General features: G+C 43.1%; 1 long non-coding RNA gene across 1 annotated transcript; it reads left to right on the top strand.

Moving 5' to 3' along the window:
• The first annotated feature begins 1460 nt into the window (after positions 1-1460).
• On the top strand, positions 1461-18167 carry LOC129346883 (uncharacterized). Its single transcript, XR_008599017.1, has 4 exons — positions 1461-1542; positions 3438-3557; positions 15303-15417; positions 16828-18167. It is a non-coding gene; the product is annotated as an uncharacterized LOC129346883 (long non-coding RNA).
• Positions 18168-25475: the final 7308 nt, after the last annotated feature.

Below are 25475 nucleotides of genomic sequence, written 5' to 3'. Positions count from 1 at the left end.
TATAGAGAATAAGTCAAATTGTTTGATTTAAATGTAAGATTTTTATGGTATATAGAAATATTTAAAACTGGAAAATGGGATAAATTGTTTATCTAAGATGGAAATAAAGACTTACAGTTTGGGTATATAACAAGAAAAGTAGTTAAGGATGTACTGCTTAATATAATAGAGAATGTATATCTGTTTTAGATAGAGGAATTTAACAGAAGTAAGGGAAAAGGGACAAAGGGTGGGAAAGCTGTTGGAAGTCAATAAAAGGGGGGGAAAGGGAGGGGGTTAGGAATGAAAAATTTGGGGAAAATTGAATGTAATGTAAAAATAATGGATTCTAACCCAATAAAAAAATTTTTCAAAAAAAAAACAGAATGCTAGAACAGCAGAGAGTTTAAGTTTCAGTGTGTCCTTGCACACTAAAACTGTCCCTCCTACAATCCTGCCTGCAACAAGTTTGTAGTATGTCCAAAGCTCCTGTGTGTGTGGGGGGGAGATTTGCAGCCTGGCAGAACTGAGGGAAGGACACTAACCACTGTACAACACTACCTTTCTGTTATGCCATGGGTGGAAAAGTTTTTTTGCATGCAGAATGCTAGTAGAACTGTGAGAGAATTTTCAACGTTTCCTTGGACAATAACCACTATACAACCCTGCCTCTTCATTAAGCCATGAGTGGAGGGAGAATTTATTAATGCAATAAGTTTTTATTATGTCCAAAGCCCCTGTGGGGGGGGGCGATTTGCAGCCTGGCAGAACTGAGGAATGGACACTAACTACTGTACCACACTGCCTCTCTGTCATGCCTTGAGTGGGAGAAGTCTTTTTGCAATGCTCTTTTTCATGCAGAATGCTAGTAGAGCAGTGAGAAAATGTTCAGTGTGTCCTATGACACTAACCACTATACCACCCTGCCTGTCCTCCATTGTCCCCGCCCCAACCTTGTCAGGTAGGTTAGGCTGAGATGGTGTGGCTGGCCCAGGAATTCCGCTTGGGAGTCCCAGATCCTAGCCTGACATGCTATTTAATGCCTCTTTGGAGTGTAAAGAAACATGATCAAAATGATGGACGTGACAGGGCTCCTTCAAAACATAGCAAATCTATTCCAGCATTCCCCCTTCCAGGGGAGGAAGGCACAGCACATACTCACACCCTCCACAGGCTTCTGAAAGTTTTTTCTAGGGTAAAATTGGGCTTGTCTAAAAATGCCAGCGATGATCTCTGGAAGTTGAGGGCAGCAGTTCCTTCAGTCTTTTGAAACAGGGCTGTGGCAAGAAGCTAAAGAGCTTTCCCAGCCCCGCACCGCACTAAACTGTCCCTTTAATTCCTGAAGCAGCAGCTGCACGTGGTTTGAGCTTTTCTCTCTCCCTGCTAGTTGGTGGGCTTAGCAGGCCCCGCCCACATCTGGAGGCAGTTTGGTTCCTCTCAGGCTCCGTAGGAGAGGAGAGGCGGGGCCTGGGCTTTCTCTGGGACGTTTGTCTCCCTGCCTTAGAGCCGTTTGCCTTTTGAATGCGGTTTGAATTGCTGGGCTACATGTGAGCCTGTCTGGAGGTAGGAGCTCAAGCACAGGGTGTGCAGGGGCAGGGCTGGAGAGGGCAGGGGTCACTTGGGACCAGGAAGAGGGGCAATGGCAGACGGATCAGTGCTGGCTCTGCAGGCTTGGGGCATCTGAAAACTCACCCCCTGGCATGGGAAGCTTTTCTCCTGCCTTTGCCTCTCTCTCATCTGGAGTGGCTACAACAGGATGGGCACTGCTCTCTCGGCAGGCTTTGGGCATCTGAAAGCTCAGCCTCCCCCTGGCATGAGAAGCTGCTCCTTACATTTCTCATAGTAAGAGGGAGAAAGGCATGTTAAGATCCTCATGCCTGCTTTCTCCTGCTCAGTTTCTCTTTTTGTGGGGCTTTACATTGTAATGTTTTCATAATCTAATACTAACTGTGTCCAATGGAGGGGGGGTGTCTCCTATTGCAGGCTGGTTTTTGCTGAAAATTGAAAAGGGGCTGATTTAAGTACATGTTCAGAGGTTGCCATGTGCACAGATTGTAATGGCTTTGTTTATTATATCTCCTAGCCACCCCCACCCCAGGTCCTTTTCCTTTGAAAAAACCTTTTGTTGTGCAGCCAAGATCTTTATTTCTGAACCAGAGGAAAATAGTGTTGGAAACTTATCATGCGGCATGGCATGGTGGCAACTCACCTCCTTGCATTTTTCTCAGGAATGAATCTCTCCCTCCCTCCCTCCCTCCCTCCCTCTCTCTCGGCACCTCCCCATACCTCATACCGGCAGTTTCAAAGGTATTAATTTTGAAGCCAGAGACAGGCCCCCTGCAAAGAGTCTTTCGTTTTCTACACAACTCTATTCCTTTGCCTTCTTTTGTCTCCCCACTCTCACAGTCTCAGATGCCATTTCTACATGTACCTTTTTAAGCAGATTGTCCCATTTCGCTTACATTGGCAGAGAATCTATAGGAGGATATGACTCTGTCTTTAAAGGTCCTGCTTATTTTAAAATAAGCTTTACACTTGAGATCATTCCGAAGGCATTGGGGGAACATGTGAATATCACATGGGGTCACAATATTTAATAGTAAAGTGGCCGAGCCATGCGGGTAGCTTTGAGATCAGCCTGTGACTGTCCTCATGCACAGTCAACTCCTCATGCACAGTCAACTAGCCTGCAGTCCTTGTACAGCAATCCTTATAGCTTTATTTCATTTATACCCTGCCTTCCTCCCCAAGGTGTTCTCGTTGACTCTTGTTTTATCCTCACAGCAACCCTGTGAGGCAGGTTAAGCTGAGAGTGTGCCAGGCCCAAAGTCATTCAGAAAGCTTCCATGGTAGAGAGAAGATTCAAACTTGGGTCTCTCAGATCCTGTAAACGCTCTACCCCACTGGGTCTCCCGTTCTCCTGGCTTTCCACAAACTGTACGAAAGTGAATTATCTAGGAGGAGGGTTTTTCTGTGGCTATGAAGGCTGTAATGTACCCAAACGGTTCTGAGAGATACTTTGGAAAAAGGATAGGGACCGTAGACTAAAGTGCTATCCCTTGCTCTCTCTCAGAGTTGAATGGGTGTTATAAGGGATGACAGGGAAAGCAAGGAAGCCGGGAGGCATAGAAAAGAATGTCTGTTCCTTCCCTTTTTAGTTTTAAGGTCATTTCTAGAGCCTTGGTGCTACTAAGGTCCAGTCTTTACTCTCAATCCCTCCACCCTCGAGTGAGGTCAAGATCTGGGCGGGACAGGCCATTTGTCTCCTATTTCCACCTCCTCCCCAGTTTCTCTTGCTAGATAATTGAAAGGATGCTGGAGTTACTCAGTCTCTCAAGAACAGGCCTTTCTCCGTGAAATACAGATGATGTTCTTCTTTCTGTTTCCACTTTTTTGCTTGGAAGTGAACTTTGAAACTGTCTACTGCCACATAAATATTTTCATTTTAAAACTTCCAGATGGATCAGAAGAAAGAAGCTCTTGCTGTACAAGAAAAGCCTGACCTTGAAAAGAAGAGAAGAGAAGGGAAGCGGAAGCCTTGCTTCAAAGCATGGCTTTAACTCCTGCTGCTCCTACGGGTAAGAATTACAATGAACACATATCCCATAAACGTCCCTCACCCATGCACAAGTGAACCTTGAAAGTTGGGTTGTTAATTCATGCTTATTTGATATTTGTTCATAATTGATTCAACTTATCCAGCATAACTTTTCAGAATGTACTTCTAAGTTGTGCTTTAAATTTGCAGTAGATGAAATGCAGATTGTACCGTTGATCTGTAATGTTTGTTTTATTTGAGTTATCGTGTGCTCGTTTTCATGCAGAATGCTCGTAGAACAGGGAGAAAATTTTCAGTGTATCCTTGGACACTAAGCACTATAACCACTAGCCAGTTTACGACACTGCCTCTCTGTTATGCCATGAGCAGGAGAAGCCTTTTTGCAATGCTCTTTTTCATGCAGAATGCTAGTAGAGCAGTGAGAGCATGTTCAGTGTGTCCTTGGACACTATCCGTTATACCACCCAGCCTCTTCATTAAGCCATGAGTGGAGGGACCGTTTGTTAATGCTGCTTTTTTTGAATGGTCATAGATGCAGTTAGCCGTGTTAGTCTGTGGTGGCAAAATCAAAAAGAGTCCAGTAGCACCTTTAAGACTAATCAATTTTATTGTGGCATAAGCTACAATATACCTGACACCTGACGAAGAAAACTTGATATTCGAAAGCTTATGCTACAATAAAATTGGTTAGTCTTAAAGGTGCTACTGGACTCTTTTTGATTTTGCTTTTCTTGAAGAATGCCTGAACAGCATTGAGAAGTTCCCATGTGTCTTTACACACCAAAACTGTCCCTCCTACAATCCTGCCTGTAATTTTGTGTGTGTGTGGGGGGGGAGACTGGCAGCCTTGCAGAAATGAGGGAAGGACAGTAACCACTTGCAACACTGCCTCTCTGTTATGCCGTGAGTGGGGAAAGACTTTTTGCAGCACTCTTTTTCATGCAGAATCCTAGGACAACAGTGAGATAGTTTTCAGTGTGTACTTGGACACTAACCACTGTACCATCCTGCCCCTTCATTAATCTATGACTGGAGGGAGCATTTAATTATGCTTCTCTTGGAGAATTCTAGAGCAACAGTGAGTTAAGTTTCAGTTTGTCTTTGGACACTAACCATTATACCACCTGGACTTTTCATTAAGCCATGAGTGGAGGGAGCGTTTATTGATGCTGCTTTTCTTACTGAATGCTAGAACATCAGTGAGTTAAGTTTCCGTGTGTCCTTGCACGCTAAAACTGTCCCTCCTACAATCCTGCCTGCAATAAGTTTTTAGTGCATCCACTTCCCCTATTGGTGGTGGTGGGGGGAGATTTGTAGCCTGGCAGTACTGAGGGAAGGGCACTAACCACTGTACCACACTGCCTCTCTGTTATGCCATGAGTGGGAGAAGCCTTTTTGCAATGCTTCTTTTTCAAGCAGAATGCTGGTAGAGCAGTGAGAATATGTTCAGTGTGTCCTTGGGCACTAACCACTATACCGCCCTGCCTCTTCTTTAAGCCATGAGTGGAGGGAGGATTTATTAATGCTGCTTTTCTTGCAGATTGCTAGAGCAGCAGCGAGTTAACTTTAAGTTCACCGACGTTCAAGATCTTTTTCCACCTGCAGCACCTCTAGTGTCATCTATCTCCTGATATGTGACTGCGACCAATTTTATGTTGGCTGCACCACATGCCCCCTGCGATTACGCATCCAGGAACATACCTCTAGATGTAGAGCTCAGAATATGGCATAACAGGGGCAGTGTGGCTCATTGGTTAGTGTCCTTTCCTCAGTTCTGCAAGGGTGTGAATCTCTGCGGCCCCACACAGGGGCTTTGGACATGCTGAAAACTTACTGCAGGCAGGATTGTGGGAGGGACAGTGAGGGAAGGACACTAACCACTGTACCACACTGCCTGTCTCTTATGCCATGAGCGGGAGAAGCCTTTTTGCAATGCTTCTTTTTCATGCTGAATGCTAGTAGAGCAGTGAGAGACAGTTTTAGTGTGCAGGGGCACACTGAAACTTATCTCACTGCTGCTCTAGCAATCTGTAAGAGAGGCAGCATTAATCAGTGCTCCCTCCACTCATGAGTATGCCTTTGGACACCCTCCGAACTTATTGCAGGCCCAACTTTGTGAAGAGGCAGGGTGGTATATTGGTTAGTGTCCAAGGAGACACTGAACACTCTCTCACTGCTCTACTAGCATTCTGCATTAGTGTCTGTCCTGGGACACTAATATACCACACTTCTTCTTCATGCAGCCATGAGTGGAGGGAGCATTTACTAATGCTGCTTTTCTTCATCCCCTACTGGATGGGTAATTGCAGCCTGGCAGGACTGAGGAAGGACACCAACCACTGTACTACACTGCCTCTCTGTCATGCTATGAGCAGGAGAAGTCTATTTGGAAAGCTTTTTCATTAAGAATGCTAGTAGAAAAGTGAGAAATTTTGAAAGTGTCCTTGAACACCAACCATTATACCACCCTGCCTCTTCATTAAGCCATAAATGGAGGAAGCATTTATTAGTGTTGCTTTTCTTGCAGAATGTTAGAGCAGCAGTGAGTTAAGGTTCTGTGTGTTCTTGCGCACTAAAACTGTCCCTCCTACAATCCTGCCTGCAACAAGTTCTGAGTATATTCAAAGCCACTGTGTGTGGGGGGGCGGGCAGAGATTTACACCCTTGCAGAACTGAGGGAAGGACACTAACCAATGTAGCGCACTGGCTCTCTGTTATGCTATGCGTGGAAGAAGCCCTTTTGCAATGCTTCCTTTTCATGCAGAATGCTAGTAGAACAGTGAGAATTTTCAGCGTGTCCTTGGGCACTAACCACTAGACCACCCTGCCTCGTCTTTAAGCCATGAGTGGAGGGAGCATTTATAAATGCTGCTTTTCTTTCAGAATGCTAGAGCAGCAGTGAGTTAAGGTTCCTTGTGTCCTTGCAAACTAAAACTTTCCCCCCTAAAATCCTGCCTTCAGTATGTTTTTAGTGTGTGCAAATCCCCTATGTGTGTGGGGGGGGGGGATAATTGCAGCCTGGCAGGACTGAGGGAAGGACACTAACCACTGTAGCACAGTGCCTCTCTGTTACACCACGCGTGGGGGAAGCCCTTTTGCAGTGATCTTTTTCATGCTGAATGCTAGTAGAGCAGTGAGAAAATTTTGAATGCGTCTTTGGACGCTAACCATTATACAAACCTGCCTCCTCATTAAGCCATGAGTGGAGGGAGCGTTTATTGATGCTGCTTTTCTTCCAGAATGCTAGAACAGCAGAGAGTTAAGTTCCCGTGTGTCCTTGCACACTAAAACTGTCCCTCCTACAATCCTGCCTGCAACAAGTTTGTAGTATGTCCACTTCCCCTATTGGTGGTGGTGGGGGGCGATTTGTAGCCTGGCAGTACTGAGGGAAGGACACTAACCACTGTACCACACTGCCTCTCTGTTATGCCATGAGTGGGAGAAGCCTTTGTGCAATGTTCTTTTTCAAGCAGAATGCTGGTAGAACAGTGAGAATTTTCAGTGTGTCCTTGGACACTAACCACTATACCGCCCTGCCTCTTCTTTAAGCCATGAGTGGAGGGAGCATTTATAAATGCTGCTTTTTTGGCAGATTGTTAGAGCAGCAGTGAGTAAAGTTTAAGTTCACCAATGTTCTAGAATTCTGCAAGAAAAGCAGCATTAATAAATGCTCCCTCCACTCAGGGCTCCATGAAGAGGCAGTGTGGTATAGTGGTTAGTGTCCAAGGTGACACTGAACATTTTCTCACTGCTCTACTAGCATTCTGCATGAAAAAGAGCATCGCAAAAAGGCTTTTCGCGCTCAGGGCATAACAGAGAGGCAGTGTAGTACAGTGGTTAGTGTCCTTCCCTCAGTTCTGCCACGGTGCAATTCTCTCCCCCTCCATAGGGGCTTTGGAGATACTCACTGCAGCTCTAGCATTCTGCAAGCAAAGTAGTATTAATAAATGCTCACTCTACTGATGGCTTGGTGAAGAGGCAGGGTGGTATAATGGTTAGTGTCCAAGGACAGAGTGAAAATTTTCTCACTCCTCTACTAGCTTTCTGCATGAAAAAGAACATTGCAAAAAGGCTTCTCCTGCTCATAGTATAACAGGGGCAGTGTGGTTCATTGGTTAGTGTCCTTTCCTCAGTTCTGCAAGGGTGTGAATCTCTACGGCCCCACACAGGGGCTTTGGATATACTGAAAACTTACTGCAGGCAGGATTGTAGGAGGGACAGTGAGGGAAGGACACTAACCACTGTACCACACTGCCTCTCTCTCATGCCATGAGCGGGAGAAGCCTTTTTGCAATGCTTCTTTTTCATGCTGAATGCTAGTAGAGCCGTGAGAGACAGTTTTAGTGTGCAGGGGCACACTGAAACTTATCTCACTGCTGCTCTAGCAATCTGTAAGAGAGGCAGCATTAATTAATGCTCCCTCCACTCATGAGTATGCCTTTGGACACCCTCCGAACTTATTGCAGGCAAAACTTTGTGAAAAGGCAGGGTGGTATATTGGTTAGTGTCCAAGGAGACACTGAACACTCTCTCACTGCTCTACTAGCATTCTGCATTAGTGTCTGTCCTGGGACACTAATATACCACACTTCTTCTTCACGCAGGCATGAGTGGAGGGAGCATTTACTAATGCTGCTTTTCTTCATCCCCTACTGGATGGGTAATTGCAGCCTGGCAGGACTGAGGAAGGACACTAACCACTGTACTACACTGCCTCTCTGTCATGCTATGAGCAGGAGAAGTCTATTTGGAAAGCTTTTTCATTAAGAATGCTAGTAGAGGGGGGCGTGGCGTCGCTGACTCCGGGATGGACGCGTGCTGAAAGATCTCCGCTCCTCCCAGCCCCCAATTCTCCATATAAAGCTACACAACATTACTTTTGATTGCTATATTATGAAAAATAACAACGCTAAGAAGAGAAAGAACATAGTGAAAGCAGCTAAAAACTTACAGCCGCTTTTTTCGGCGCCTAAGGAGAGAATGCAGAGCGAGGAAGTAAAAATGGAGAGATCCAAAATGGCGGACGGACTACCTTCTCATGCGAGCGAAAAGGTACACAATGCTAATATAACCCTAGATCCTCAGCTCAATAAACTAAAGAATGAAATCCTAGAACAAATCGCTAAACTGATTGCCCCACTAACGGCACAACTGGCTGAAATAAAAGTGGACTTGCAAGCAACAAGTCTAAAAGCAGATAAAGCTTTAGATGCAAGTTCCTCGACACAGAGAGAAGTGAGCTTACTGCGTGAGGCTTTTGAAAACCAGCAAGAAAGACTGATTAACCTAGAAGTTAATATGAGACAGAATCACTTGAAGCTGAGGGGAATTGATGAACTTTTGTTACCAAAGGAAGATTTAATACCTGTAATCTCAAGATGGCTTGTAAAGCATCTGGAACTAGAAGAAGGGGTAAACACCCTAATTACAAAAGCCTACCGAATCGGAACTCCTAAGCAATATAAGAACAGACCTGTGCCAAGAGACATAATCATAGAGATACCTGATCAAAAAATAAAGATGAAAACAGCTAAAATATCAGGCTCAATATTGTTCAATGGAACCCCAGTGCAAATATATACTGATTTACCGAGAGAAGCATTATTAATAAGGAAAGAACTGAAACCTATCACAGACGCGCTGAGGAAAGCTAACATCAGATATAAGTGGATAAATCATGTCAAGATATTAGTGATTTTGAACGGGAAACATCATGTTGCTACGAACTTAAGGAATGGAACAGAACTCTTGAATAACATCGGCGTGGAGATACCCATGGAGACAAGCAAGCAAAATCAGAAGAGAAAATCGACGGACATGTTTTCTCCACAGAAGGGAAGTAAGATCCCGATAAGAAATGCCTAGCAGTCCTTGGAGGACAAGAACTTTTAATTGAATTAATCAGCTATTGTTGTGTCTTATATATTATAATTAAGACAAATGGAGATTGGGGGTGGGGGGGGAGAGGGAGGGCTTCAACACAGCTCCGTGGTATTAGAACTTTTCATTTGGAAAATTACTTTCCAAAACTGTGGCGTGCAGTCAACGACCCAGTTTGAAAGTTCTACGAAATAGCTGGTAGCATGTAACTTGATTGTTAAAAGATTATTGAGTTAAGAGAGTTTATAAAGATATTTGATATCCTAGGGGTAAAGGGAGGGGAGGGTGGGGGAGATTTAGGGATTTAAGCTTATTAATAACACAAATCTCAAGAACTAGGGGAAGGAAGGGAAAGGTTGTATAGTTTAGTATAGTACAGGAGGTAACAAGTTTATAAGGAAGCTCACAAAATTCATATATTTACTTAATTATATCTTTAAAAAAAATAAAATTAATAAAAAAAAATTAAAAAAAATATTAAAATAGGGAAAACCATAAGGAAAAACTTCAGAAAAACAAAACAAAACAAATAAACAAAAAAAAATACCCATAGTTAGGATATAGGGATTAGTTATGTGTTTGTGAAAGAAGAGAGTGGAATTAAAATAGAGTGCTAAATTGTATGTCTTTTACTGTTTGATATTATTGTAGTAGATTGGTACTTGTGTTATATAAGAGAAGCAGTATTATATATACCAAATCATGGCTTCTAAATTTAAAATGACCACTCTAAATGTAAGAGGTTTGGGAAATCCTATAAAGCGGAGAAGAGTTATTTCATTGTTGGCCAAAACTAAATCTCAGGTAATTTTTCTACAGGAAACTCATGCTAAAAATAATGATACAGATATTTTAAAGGCAAGCTGGATTCATTCACAATACTATGCAGCAGGTAACTCCAAATCGAGGGGGGTGGCAATACTATTTACAAAGGATCTTCTATTTCAACATAAAAAAACCCTCAAAGATCCTAAAGGAAGATTCATCTTTGTTAAAGGTTTAATTCAAGAACAAATCTACACCTTCGCATCCATTTATGCCCCTAATAATCAACAATTAAATTTCATTGAAGAAACACTAGGAAAACTGGAGAAATTTCAGGAAGGTCATCTCATAGTAGGGGGGGACCTAAACTACATAATGGATTACAAATGGGACAGATCACACTTTGAGAAAAGAACCACTCAAAAAGATAGAAAGACAAAGTTGCCACCCATCTTACAAAGACACAACCTTATTGACATATGGAGACATCTACATGTAGGGGGAAAGGATTATACTTATTACTCTCAAAGGCACAACTCATATACTAGGATTGACTTTATTTTAGTCTCTGATTCAATGCTTGAGCAAGCGATTGATTCCCAAATAGGATCGTGTCTAATCTCTGATCACTCTTGGGTCAATGTTTTAATAGCTTCAGAAATACCAAAACAGTGCTCCAAACAATGGTGTTTACCGAAACATTTACTTTATAATCACCAAGCAGCTAAAGAAATAGAAAGAATCCTAGAAAGAGCCATAGCTGATAATAACTCTGAAGAAATAAAGGCTAATATACTCTGGGATACGATTAAGACAGTATCAAGAGGACATATTATAGCGCTTTCAGCGAATATAAACAAAGAAAAATTAAAATATAGACAGGATTTAGCAGAATCCATTAAAAGTTTGGAGGAAGAACATAAAATGACAGGGAGCAAAAAAACGTACCAAACATTAACTGCCCAACGTAAAATTTTAGAAACGCTTGACAGTAACAGTGTACATAGAAGTTTAATTAAGTCTAAGCAAAGATATTGGTTTAATACCCCAAAAGCCCTAAGAACTCTATCGAATAAAATAAAACAAAAAAATTTGAAAAATAACATTCACCTACTCCAAGACGAAAACAAAGTAAATCGCCATGATTCCAAATCAATTTTGCAAGTATTTAGAGAATTTTACACGAATTTGTATTCATCAATAAACCCCAAACAAACTAAGATTATGGATTTTCTACACTCACTTAAAAATGTAAAGAAATTGGAAGAGAACCATAGATTAATTTTAGAAAAACCTATCTCCTTACAGGAAACCCTAGAAGCAATTAAGTTAGCCAGAAATAACAAAGCCACGGGACCTGATGGATACCCATCAGAGTTCTATAAAAAATATGCTACATTGCTAGCTCAATATCTAACTAATACTTGCAATTTAGTTTTGGATGAATGTAAATTACCCCCTACCTGGAATATGGCCGATATAGTAGTTATACATAAACAAGGAAAAGACCCAACAAAAGCTGATTCATATAGACCAATATCACTTCTCAATCATGATTATAAATTATTTACATCTATATTGGTCCGACGTTTAAACTCATTCATAAGCAATTATATCCATAATAATCAGGCAGGTTTTATACCCAAAAGAGAAATTACAGACAATATTTATAAAACTTTAAATTTGATTGAGTATTGCAAAAATAACAGGACTGAAGCATTGTTTCTTTCTTTAGATATCCAAAAAGCATTTGATTCGGTTGAGAAAAAATACTTATGTAGCACCCTTCAATTTCTAGGCTTTGGTGAGAAATTCCTAAACACTATTGGAGCAATATATTCGCAACCTACAGCTAATATTAGACTTAATGGTCTACATTCAGAAAAAATTGTAATTAATAGAGGCACTAGACAGGGCTGTCCGCTATCTCCCATGCTCTTTGCTATAGCTTTGGAACTCTTCGCAGTAGCTTTAAGGGAAAATGAAAATATACTTGGAATCCCTATTAAAGATAGTTCCTTTAAAATCTCACTTTTCGCTGATGACATGCTAATTTATTTAACTAACCCAACAACCTCAATGACATATCTCCACCCCTTGTTAACTGAATTTGGTGCTATATCTGGCCTGATTGTTAATCAATCAAAATCACAAATCCTTCCTATCAATCTCTCTAAAAGTACTGAAAACATAATTTGTAAACAGTATAAATATCAATGGGCCTCAAATCATTTAACTTACCTCGGCATTAATATTACTTCCAAATTAAACGACCTTATCAAATTGAATCACCAAAGAATAGCTAACCAAATTAAAGCAGAAATCGTCAATTGGAATAAACTAAAACTTAGCTGGTTCGATAGATTTCATCTAATAAAATCATTTATATTACCTAAGTTTCTTTTCGTTTTCAGAGCAATCCCAATAACAATTCCCATAACGCTAATTACTCAATGGCAAACAATGATCAATAGTTTCTTATGGCAAAACAAACACCCAAGAATTTCTTATTCCACATTGAGACGAAAATCTAGAGACGGAGGTTTTAATTACCCAGATCTCAATTTATACCAAGCAGCAATTAGACTTCTAAACTTACTCCAACTCATCTCTGTGGAAACTACAGCAGAATGGATTACCCTTTTCAATACTCAATTGGACAAATCCTCCTTCAATGATTTAATATGGAACAAACAAATAAATAGACCCAAAAGCATTAACAAAAATACGTTTTTATTAGCAATTTTGCAGACATGGGACAAATTTAAAGCTAAACTTATTCCAGAAAAATCCAGATTCTCCTCATTTGTTAGTCTTGGTTCCCTCCAGGTCAAGAATCAGATTTCATAAATATATTTCAACAGGCTAAGATGACAAGATTAATTGATATAGCTACAAATTCAGGCCTGATGGAGAAATCAGAAATAGAAGACAAATTAATGCAAAAACTGTTATGGTTTAGATACTTACAGATTAAAAATATGATGGAACAAATAGGCATAAAATCAATAATGAAAACTCCCCTGACGGAATTTGAAATGATAATACGATCTTATACAGTTCAAAAAAAAGGAATGATCTCCATACTTTACACTACATTACTGAACACACTGAACAAAAAGCAAATTCTTTGCCAATCCAGCTGGGCCAAAGATTGTAATATAGATCAATCTCTTGAGACATGGAATAAGATTTGGACTTCAACTATATTTAGATCAAACGTTACCCTAACTAAGCTGCAAACATTTAAGATTATTCACAGGTGGTATTTTACGCCTAAGAGACTATCCTATATATATCCATCAGCTTCCCCAAAATGCTGGAAAAACTGTGGAGAGACGGGCACGTTTGCCCATTGTTGGTGGGGCTGCCCTTTTATTAAAAGCTATTGGGAGAAAGTGACTGAATCAATCAGAACAATTACAGGATATGAAGTCCCTTTGGATCCCAAAATCATTTTTTTAGATCAATGGGATGACTTAGCTATACCTATGATTAGAAAAGAATTGTTTGCAACCCTTTTCGTAGTAGCAAAGAATGAGATAGCGTTGGTCTGGAAGAAAGATCATGCACCCTCTGTAGATTCATGGCTTGAAAAAGTGTGGAATCACTTCATAATGGAAAAAACCCATAATGACCTTTACATAGCTGAACAGTTTCCTGTGAATTCCAAGTTCATGGAAAAATGGCTTCCATTCTTTGAATATGTTGATAAAAATAATATCCAGCCTAGATCAAAAATACTTCAATTACTCTCTCTAGAACCTTTACATTATAGCTTATATGTTTTGTTGAACTATATAGCTCTTAACTGTATGTACTTAACTCCCTCCTGTATCACAATAGTTCTGTACTGGTTAATGTTTTGATTTATATGTGTACGTTTGTATGTTGTAATGGTTTATCTGCAATAAAAGTTTAAAAAATCAAAAAAAAAAAAGAATGCTAGTAGAAAAGTGAGAAATTTTGAAAGTGTCCTTGAACACCAACCATTATACCACCCTGCCTCTTCATTAAGCCATAAATGGAGGAAGCATTTATTAGTGTTGCTTTTCTTGCAGAATGTTAGAGCAGCAGTGAGTTAAGGTTCTGTGTGTTCTTGCGCACTAAAACTGTCCCTCCTACAATCCTGCCTGCAACAAGTTCTGAGTATATTCAAAGCCACTGTGTGTGGGGGGGCGGGCAGAGATTTACACCCTTGCAGAACTGAGGGAAGGACACTAACCAATGTAGCGCACTGGCTCTCTGTTATGCTATGCGTGGAAGAAGCCCTTTTGCAATGCTTCCTTTTCATGCAGAATGCTAGTAGAACAGTGAGAATTTTCAGCGTGTCCTTGGGCACTAACCACTAGACCACCCTGCCTCGTCTTTAAGCCATGAGTGGAGGGAGCATTTATAAATGCTGCTTTTCTTTCAGAATGCTAGAGCAGCAGTGAGTTAAGGTTCCTTGTGTCCTTGCAAACTAAAACTTTCCCCCCTAAAATCCTGCCTTCAGTATGTTTTTAGTGTGTGCAAATCCCCTATGTGTGTGTGGGGGGGGGGATAATTGCAGCCTGGCAGGACTGAGGGAAGGACACTAACCACTGTACTACACTGCCTCTCTGTTATGCCATGAGCAGGAAAATTCTTTTTGTAATGCTCTTTTTCATGCAGAACACTGAGAATATTTTCAATGTGTCCTTGGACGCTAACCATTATATCAAGCTGCCTCCTCATTCAGCCATTAATGGAGGAAGAATTTCTTAGTGCTGCTTTTCTTCCAGAATGCTAGAACAGCAGAGAGTTTAAGTTTCAGTGTGTCCTTGCACACTAAAACTGTCCCTCCTACAATCCTGCCTGCAACAAGTTTTTAGTATGTCCAAAGCTCCTGTGTGTGTGTGGGGGGGGAAGATTTGCAGCCTGGCAGAACTGAGGGAAAGACACTAACAACTGTACAACACTACCTTGCTGTTATGCCATGGGTGGAAATTGTCCCCACACCAACCTTGTCAGGTAGGTTAGGTTTTCGCGAATCACAGTTCTCGTCAGATGCATCTAACATGGCTGGATCTATTTTTACTCAGGAGAGAGATTGAAACTATCTGCTGCCACATAAATATTTTCATTTTAAAACTTGCAGATGGATCAGAGGAAAGAAGCTCTTGCTGTACAAGAAAAGCCTGACCTTGAAAAGAAGAGAAGGGAAGCAGAAGCCTTGCTTCAAAGCATGGCTTTAACTCCTGCTGCTCCTATGGGTAAGAATAACAATACACACACATCCCGTAGATGTCCCTCCCCCGTGCACAAGTGTACCTTGAAAGTTCATGCTTGTATTTGTTATTTGTTCATAATTGCTGCAACTTATCCCACATAACTTTTCAGAATGTACTGCTATGTTGGAGTTTAAATTTGCAATAGATTAATAACAGATTGTGCAGTTGATGCATAATGTTTGTTTTATTTGAGTTATCATCTGGTCAGTGTTTAAAGGTTTATCTATGGAAAACTTCATGCACTTCAGTATTACATGTGTTAAGCAAATAAAAGCAGGAATCTTTAAGGTAAAATTGCAAGAGAATCTCATGGTTAGCAGCTAACTGTTGCCATTCTTTTTCTTTACTAAGCGTCTTCTAGACAAGTAATTGAATACCTTAAAAGGGTAATCGAGCAGATGTAACCTAGACGTAGGAACGCTTCAGTTCTTCCTGAACTGAAAATATATTTTAGCTGAAATTTAGACATTAATGTTCTGTATGCTATAAGGCATCGAAGGTAATATTTCCAAAACACCTGGAGTAACTTTTGCATTGACATACAGTTAAGCTCCTGAAAATTCAGACTGTTTCTTGCCAAGGCCTATAGCCAGCCTTATTTTTAAAGGGGGAGTCGCCCAAGAGGGGCATCACAGAATTGTGAGTGACTCCCTAAAGGCTTGTTTCAGGTGGATGGATACCTGCGTTGGTCTGTAGCAGAAGAGCAAGATGTGGGAACTTGTGAGTCTTTTTCTGATTTTTCAGGCTTGGCCAACTTTTTAACTACCCAAAATAAAGGTGTGCCTTAAAGTGGACAACGAAAAAGACAACTTACTTTACTGCTTTAAGAAAATAATAATACCAGACAGAGGGTACCATAATTAGAAGACTGGTGAAGAGTAAACAGCATAAAGAGAATTCAACAGTTACATCTTTTACTAAAAATAAAGCTGAATTGTTCTTGATCATGAGATCCTTTATTGGCATGTAAAAAAATTTAAATACAGAGACTCCATACAAAATGAAATTAAAATACAGATAAGAGCAGGGCAACAGTGCAGCAAAAGCAGTGCAGAATATCACTTGTCTGGGCGTATAGCCATGGCACTGTAGAGGAACTTAGGTACCATTTCCGTTATTTTCCCATCTGGATTATCAAGCAGGAACCGAATATTAAAATCATCAGAAAACTCTGAAAGTTGCGCTAATAAAGGATGTAGAAGATCCCGGTGTAGGATCTTCTGATTGAACATGAGAAAGGCTTCTGTTTTTCTCAGAAGCTTGCACACAATGTGGTATCTTTTTTAGTTATAAAAAGATAAATACGAAACACTCTTTGGTGTTTGATCGCGATCCTGGTCTAGTATAGGTATAAGCAAGTTTTGTTTTCTTTCCTTGAAACTTCTCTGTCAGGATCCTGCAGGTGAGAAGAGGACTGTGTACGGCAGTGCATCTTCTTTGTGTCACCAGCTTGTTTGACACCAGAGCGTGTGGCATTTGAAGTCTGAACTCAGCTACCCCCTGGAAACCGTGCCGTGAGATGTTTTCCACTCACCCCAATCCATTTTTTCAGCTACAGGAGGGTTGAAAGGACGCACGTTATGTAGTCCTTTTCATTGTTTCCAAGCCTACCAATTCTCGATACACTTCACTAAATTTTGCATTGGGCACCATTTCCAAGGAGCAAGGCAGCATGTAGACACTGTAAAGAAATAAAATGTTTCGTAGAGTGCCAGTGTAGTGTGGTGCTCAGAATATTGAGGAAGGCCCTGTGAAAGCAGGCTTAAATTTCTGCCCTGGCTGGCCTTGGACTCTCTCAGCCTAACCTTCCTCACAGGGATGTTTAGGTGACTAAAATATATTGTGCTTCCCTGCATTCCTTGGCCTTATGCTCACATATCAGTACATTTATGTAGTACTCTATGTTTAATTACAATTCTCAGAAACCCAAAATTTCTGTGACGCCCTGACATCTACAACCTGACAAAGACTTCTGTTTTGTTTTTAAGAAATATAATAAATCATAGAGTGCCAGTGTAGTGCAGTGGTCAGAATACTGAGGAAGAATCTGGGAAAACAGGCTTAAATTCCTGCTCTGCCCTGGCTGATCTTGGACAGATCCCACTCTCTCGGCCTAACTTACCTCACAGGAATGATGTGATGATAAAAATATACTGTACTTCCCTGCATTTCCTGGCCTTACGCTAACATGTTTGTACATACGTGGTGCTCTTGTCATGTTGCTGTTCTCTGTTTTTTGTAAAATCTGTTCAATTGAATTCTAAGAATCAGCTTTCCTCTTTAAAGAGTGAGCTGGCCTTGACACGAAATGTGAACGAGTATGGAACGAGTATGTGAACAAGTCTCGCTACTGGCCTCAAACCCAGACTTTGCACGCTGGGTTTATAGTGGTCTTTCAGAGCACTAATTGAGTGATGTTGGCCTTTAAAACCAGGTTTCTCCTTGAGAAACAAGCATGTCTTGATAACGGTCAGCGGGATTGATTTGATGAAGAAAGCGCTTATTAAACGCTAAACATTTTGGCTTTAACTTAATCTCTTTCTCCACATAGAAACCACATCTGAGGGTGTGATATGCTCCAGAGCGACAGCAGCCTCGTCGTGTGATGCAGATTAGTCCAAGGCTTCACTTTATGCTTTCCACCGGCACAACATCTCCCGAGTGAAACAGGCGCAAGTAGCGTATAATGTGGATGGTGATCCTTCAGGCATTTCATCCTTGTCATTAGGACATCGAGCTCTAGTTACAGGGAGAAATTTAATGATGTTACTGTGCCACCGCAAATAAAACATACTCTCTATTGACACTCATGCTTCCTGTGTCCTTGACAGCAATGTCATGTGCAGAGATTGAGGAACACGCCACTTCTTTACCTCCTGGAAGGAAACTCTTCAGATCTTTTCTCTTCCTGTGGTAAAGAAGCACCAGCGCAAGAGAACGTATCCTATGGTGAAAGAAAGCCAGTTTGGTGTAGCGGTTAAGAGGGCACGACTCTAATCTGGAGAACTGGGTTGGATTTTCCCACTTCTCCACTTGAAGCCAGTCGGGTGACTTTGGGTCAGTCAGTTAACAGGCACTCTCTCAGCCCAATCCACCTCATAGGGTGATCATTGTGGGGATAAAGATAGCGTACTTTGTAAACCATTCCGAGTGGGCGATAAGGCATCCTAAAGGCAGTATATAAATCAAATGTTATTATTAAAGGGGACTGTACTTATGCAGGCAATGCTGAAGCACAATGCCAAGAAGATTCCAAACATAGAAGGCTGAGCTCGGTAAACTTTTCCGCTCTGAGAGCAAGGCTGAGCTGATCAGCAAACTACAAATCTTGGGCCTGCATTCAGTTCCTGCCACTGTTCAAGATCCCTCGATCAAAGTGGAAAGAGGAAGGGTGTTAAAGACCACAATGACTAGGCAGTATCCATTTAAATCTTATCTGCAATTGTGAGCATCGTAACATAATTACTGAATAGTTTAAAAAACCAAATCCTGCTTTAGAATCCTACTTGACTTAGGGCGACCCCTTGTAGGGTTTTTGTGGCAAGAGGCTAACGGAGGCGGCTTGCCATCTCCTCCCTCTGTAACTCTGGTCTCCCATCCGATGACTTAACAAGATCAGCCCTGCTGAAGAGTTGATATCTGACAAGATCAGATCTCAGAAGATAAACAGGGCTGACCTTATTTAGTCATGGGATAGGAAACCTCTTGTACTACATAAGTTTCAGAATTGACAGCAGTCCACTTTGGGTTCAGTAGATTGAAAGGATAGTGAGCGAACTAAAGATGACCGAGTGAAAAGCCTGCACTTCTCAAGCACCGCCACATCGGATTCGGTATTTATGCCAAACATTTCTCCTCAGATAGCATCCAAAGGAATGTATTCTCCACTTCTAGCCTCCTTTTTATTCTCAAACATACCCTGTTGATGAGGTGGCCTGCTAGAGGGTGGCCAGAGGTCAACTAGCGAGCTTCTGGACAAAGCATGGATGCAAATCCTGGTTTTTCAGATTCTACTTCAACCACTGGCTTTTCTGAAAGGGATCGTTAAACCACCACGGTCAAGTGTTTTTGCCGCTGCTCCCTTAAAAAGCAGACTGTGCTGTGTATAATTGTCAAAGTAACCTGTGGGAAAGTGACTCTGAAAGAGGATCTGCAAGACATAAAATTATCTCCTAAGCAAACAGGCCTCTAGTCTTAAAAAATGAGAAATCTCTACAAGGAAGCTTCACAGAGAGAAAACAAATCGGAAACCAAAGGTAGATCCCTATTGATACCACTATTGAGAGAGAACAGTATCAATACAATTAAATATTGAAGGAAAAAATTTTAGAGCCAATATTGTAAAACATACTTCACCTACGGATGAAAAGTTCTGTCAGTTCAAAAGGATTTTCTGCTTTGCAGCCAGGACCTACAAAATAACCCCCATGTGTGTGATCTGCATGGCAATTCAGAAAAAACAGAAGCATAAAGACAAAAGCGGAAAAAGTCGACACTGGTAAGGAGCTCCGGCTCGTTTTCGATTCTATGCACCACACCGTTCTGTAACGATTCAAACTCCGGCAGCTGTCCAATCTGTACCGCAAAGGTCGACTGTGAGAGGAGCTGCAGGGCCAGTCTCTTACGGAGGATAGACAGTTGTGCCTGTTCGACTGGGGAGAGAGTCTGGGAGTGGCTCCGCTGTGTTCCGCAAAGGACCTAGCCCACTGATGTCCTGGTCGCAGTAGGGAGTTGAAAGCTAGCTCTTCATCTCTAAGGGTGCCCAAGATGATCGTAACCGGAAGCAGGAGCAAGATGAGTTCAGAACGGCTAATCAACAAGTCACTCTTGTTGATTAGAGGGGGGACACAGGAAAGTAGCTGCAGCCCACCCACAGGAAACCTGAGCATAACCAAAAATCCAGGAAAGGGACATCCCGTAAATCATCCCCAGACCATTACGAAAAGACAAACACTGAAGACGAGACCCTGTCTGCATCTCACCCTAGGTATGGAACTCTTTTAAATTCTAAACTACAGCCCCACGCCTCCTCCAAAGACTGGATAGAACCCTATATCAAACCCTCAATGCCGGGCAGGGAGGGGAGGGGAGGAACTCTCACTCCCTCGCTCGCCCGCCCTAAGGGCGGCTCATTCGCTGTTTGGAGACATCCAGCCAAGGGACATCACGTAAATCATCCCCAGACCATTACGAAAAAGACAAAAACTGAATACGGAACACTGTCTGCATCTCACCCTAGGTATAGAAGTCTTTTAAACTCTAAACCACAGCCCCACCCCTCCTCCAAAGACTGGATAGAACCCTATATCAAACCCTCAATGCCGGGCAGGGAGGGGAGGGGATATGCTCTCACTCCCTCGCTTGCCCACCCTCAATCGACTCGTTCTCTGTTTGGAGACATCCAGCCGAGGGACATCACGTAAATCATCCCCAGACCATTACGAAAAAGACAAACACTGAATACAGAACCCTGTCTGCATCTCACCCTTGGTATAGAACACTTCCAAACTCTAAACTCCAGCCACACCCCTCCTCCAAAGACTGGATAGAACCCTATATCAAACGCTCAATGCCGGGCAGGGAGGTAATGGGAGGAACTCTAACTCCCTCGCTCGCCCGCCCTCAGGGCGACTCGTTCTCTGTTTGGAGACATCCAGCAAAGGGACATCCCGTAAATCATCCCCAGACCATTACGAAAAAGACAAACACTGAATACGGAACCCTGTCTGCATCTCACACTAGGTATAGAACTCTTTTAAACTCTAAACTACAGCCTTACCCCTCCTCCTAAGACTGGATAGAACCCTATATCAAACGCTCAATGTTGGGCAGGGAGGTAATGGGAGGAACTCTAACTCCCTCGCTCACCCGCCCTAAGGGCGACTCGTTCGCTGTTTGGAGACATCCAGCCAAGGGACATCACGTAAATCATCCCCAGACCATTACGAAAAAGACAAAAACTGAATAGGGAACCCTGTCTGCATCTCACCCTAGGTATGGAACTCTTTTAAATTCTAAACTACAGCCCCACGCCTCCTCCAAAGACTGGATAGAACCCTATATCAAACCCTCAATGCCGGGCAGGGAGGGGAGGGGAGGAACTCTCACTCCCTCGCTCGCCCACCCTAAGGGCGATTCGTTCACTGTTTGGAGACATCCAGCCAAGTGACATCCCGTAAATCATCCCCAGACCATTACGAAAAAGACAAACACTGAATACAGAACCCTGTCTGCATCTCACCCTAGGTATAGAACTATTTTAAACTCTAATCTACATCCTTACCCCTCCTCCGAAGACTGGATAGAACCCTATATCAAACCCTCAATGCCGGGCAGGGAGGGGAGGGGATATGCTCTCACTCCCTCGCTTGCCCGCCCTCAGGCGACTCTTTCTCTGTTTGGAGACATCCAGCCAAGGGACATCCCGTAAATCATCCCCAGAACATTACGAAAAAGACAAAAACTGAATACAGAACCCTGTCTGCATCTCACCCTTGGTATAGAACACTTCCAAACTCTAAACTCCAGCCACACCCCTCCTCCAAAGACTGGATAGAACCCTATATCAAACGCTCAATGCCGGGCAGGGAGGTAATGGGAGGAACTCTAACTCCCTCGCTCGCCCGCCCTCAGGGCGACTCGTTCTCTGTTTGGAGACATCCAGCAAAGGGACATCCCGTAAATCATCCCCAGACCATTACGAAAAAGACAAACACTGAATACGGAACCCTGTCTGCATCTCACCCTAGGTATAGAACTCTTTTAAACTCCAAACTACAGCCCCACGCCTCCTCCAAAGACTGGATAGAACCCTATATCAAACCCTCAATGCCGGGCAGGGAGGGGAGGGGATGAACTCTCACTCCCTCGCTCGCCCACCCTAAGGGCGACTCGTTCGCTGTTTGGAGACATCCAGCCAAGGGACATCCCGTAAATCATCCCCAGAACATTACGAAAAAGACAAACACTGAATACGGAACCCTGTCTGCATCTCACCTTAGGTATAGAATTCTTCCAAACTCGAAACTACAGCCCCACCTTTTCTCCAAAGACAGGATAGAACCCTATATCAAACTCTCAATGCCGGGCAGGGAGGTAATTGGAGAAACTCTAATTCCCTCGCTCGCTCGCCCTCTGGGTGATTCGTTCTCCATTTGGAGACATCCAGCAAAGGGACATCCCGTAAATCATCCCCAGACCATTACGAAAAAGACAAACACTGAATACAGAACCCTCTCTGCATCTCACCCTAGGTATAGAACTCTTTTAAACTCTAATCTACATCCTTACCCCTCCTCCGAAGACTGGATAGAACCCTTTATCAAACCCTAAATGCTGGGCAGAGAGGTAATGGGAGGAACTCTAACTCCCTCGCTCGCCCACCCTAAGGGCGGCTCATTCGCTGTTTGGAGACATCCAGCCAAGGGACATCACATAAATCATCCCCAGACCATTACGAAAAAGACAAAAACTGAATACGGAACACTGTCTGCATCTCACACTAGGTATAGAACTCTTTTAAACTCTAAACTACAGCCTTACCCCTCCTCCGAAGACTGGATAGAACCCTATATCAAACCCTCAATGCCGGGCAGGGAGCGGAGGGGATATGCTCTCACTCCCTCGCTTGCCCGCCCTCAGCCGACTCGTTCTCTGTTTGGAGACATCCAGCCGAGGGACATCACGTAAATCATCCCCAGACCCTAACCCTAACCCTAACCCTAACCCTAACCCTAACCCTTTTAAACTCTAAACCACAGCCCCACCCCTCCTCCAAAGACTGGATAGAACCCTATATCAAACCCTCAATGCCGGGCAGGGAGGGGAGGGGATATGCTCTCACTCCCTCGCTTGCCCGCCCTCAGTCGACTCGTTCTCTGTTTGGAGACATCCAGCCGAGGGACATCACGTAAATCATCCCCAGACCATTACGAAAAAGACAAACACTGAATACAGAACCCTGTCTGCATCTCTCCCTAGGTATAGAACTCTTTAAAACTCTAAACTACAGCCTTACCCCTCCTCCGAAGACTGGATAGAACCCTATATCAAACCCTCAATGCCGGGCAGGGAGGTAATGGGAGAAACTCTAATTCCCTCGCTCGCTCGACCTCTGGGTGATTCGTTCTCCATTTGGAGACATCCAGGAAAGGGACATCCCGTAAATCATCCCCAGACCATTACGAAAAAGACAAACACTGAATACAGAACCCTGTCTGCATCTCACCCTAGGTATAGAACTCTTTTAAACTCTAATCTACATCCTTACCCCTCCTCCGAAGACTGGATAGAACCCTTTATCAAACCCTAAATGCTGGGCAGGGAGGTAATGGGAGGAACTCTAACTCCCTTGCTCGCCCACCCTAAGGGCGGCTCATTCGCTGTTTAGAGACATCCAGCCAAGGGACATCACGTAAATCATCCCCAGACCCTAACCCTAACCCTAACCCTAACCCTAACCCTAACCCTAACCCTAACCCTAACCCTAACCCTAACCCTAACCCTAACCCTAACCCTAACCCTAACCCTAACCCTAACCCTCGCTCGTTCGCCCTCTGGGTGATTCGCTCTCCATTGGAGACATCCATCAACGGGACATCCCGTAAATTATCCCCAGACCATTACGAAAAAGACAAACACTGAATACAGAACCCTGTCTGCATCTCACCCTAGGTATAGAACTCTTTTAAACTCTAATCTACATCCTTACCCCTCCTCCGAAGACTGGATAGAACCCTTTATCAAACCCTAAATGCTGGGCAGGGAGGTAATGGGAGGAACTCTAACTCCCTCGCTCGCCCACCCTAAGGGCGGCTCATTCGCTGTTTGGAGACATCCAGCCAAGGGACATCACGTAAATCATCCCCAGACCATTACGAAAAAGACAAAAACTGAATACGGAACACTGTCTGCATCTCACCCTAGGTATAGAACTCTTTTAAACTCTAAACCACAGCCCCACCCCTCCTCCAAAGACTGGATAGAAGCCTATATCAAACCCTCAATGCCGGGCAGGGAGGGGAGGGGATATGCTCTCACTCCCTCGCTTGCCCGCCCTCAGTCGACTCGTTCTCTGTTTGGAGACATCCAGCCGAGGGACATCACGTAAATCATCCCCAGACCATTACGAAAAAGACAAACACTGAATACAGAACCCTGTCTGCATCTCACCCTAGGTATAGAACACTTCCAAACTCTAAACTCCAGCCACACCCCTCCTCCAAAGACTGGATAGAACCCTATATCAAACGCTCAATGCCGGGCAGGGAGGTAATGGGAGGAACTCTCACTCCCTCGCTCGCCCACCCTCAGGGCGATTTGTTCTCCGTTTGGAGACATTCAGCAAAGGGACATCCCGTAAATCATCCCCAGACCATTACGAAAAAGACAAAAACTGAATACGGAACCCTGTTTGCATCTCACCCTAGGTATAGAACTCTTTAAAACTCTAAACTACAGCCTTACCCCTCCTCCGAAGACTGGATAGAACCCTATATCAAACCCTCAATGCCGGGCAGGGAGGTAATGGGAGAATCTCTAATTCCCTCGCTCGCTCGCCCTCTGGGTGCTTCGTTCTCCATTTGGAGACATCCAGCAAAGGGACATCCCGTAAATCATCCCCAGACCATTACGAAAAAGACAAACACTGAATACAGAACCCTGTCTGCATCTCGCCCTAGGTATAGAATTCTTTTAAACTCTAATCTACATCCTTACCCCTCCTCCGAAGACTGGATAGAACCCTTATCAAACCCTAAATGCTGGGCAGGGAGGTAATGGGAGGAACTCTAACTCCCTCGCTCGCCCACCCTAAGGGCGGCTCGTTCGCTGTTTGGAGACATCCAGCCAAGGGACATCACGTAAATCATCCCCAGACCATTACGAAAAAGACAAAAACTGAATACGGAACACTGTCTGCATCTCACCCTAGGTATAGAACTCTTTTAAACTCTAAACTACAGCCCCACCCCTCCTCCAAAGACTGGATAGAACCCTATATCAAACCCTCAATGCCGGGCAGGGAGGGGAGGGGATATGCT

This window comes from Eublepharis macularius, unplaced genomic scaffold, assembly GCF_028583425.1.
Source record: "Eublepharis macularius isolate TG4126 unplaced genomic scaffold, MPM_Emac_v1.0 Eublepharis_30, whole genome shotgun sequence".
Taxonomy (NCBI): domain Eukaryota; kingdom Metazoa; phylum Chordata; class Lepidosauria; order Squamata; family Eublepharidae; genus Eublepharis; species Eublepharis macularius.
Note: the sequence above shows the minus strand (reverse complement) of the source record. Positions and strands in the feature narration are given on the sequence as shown.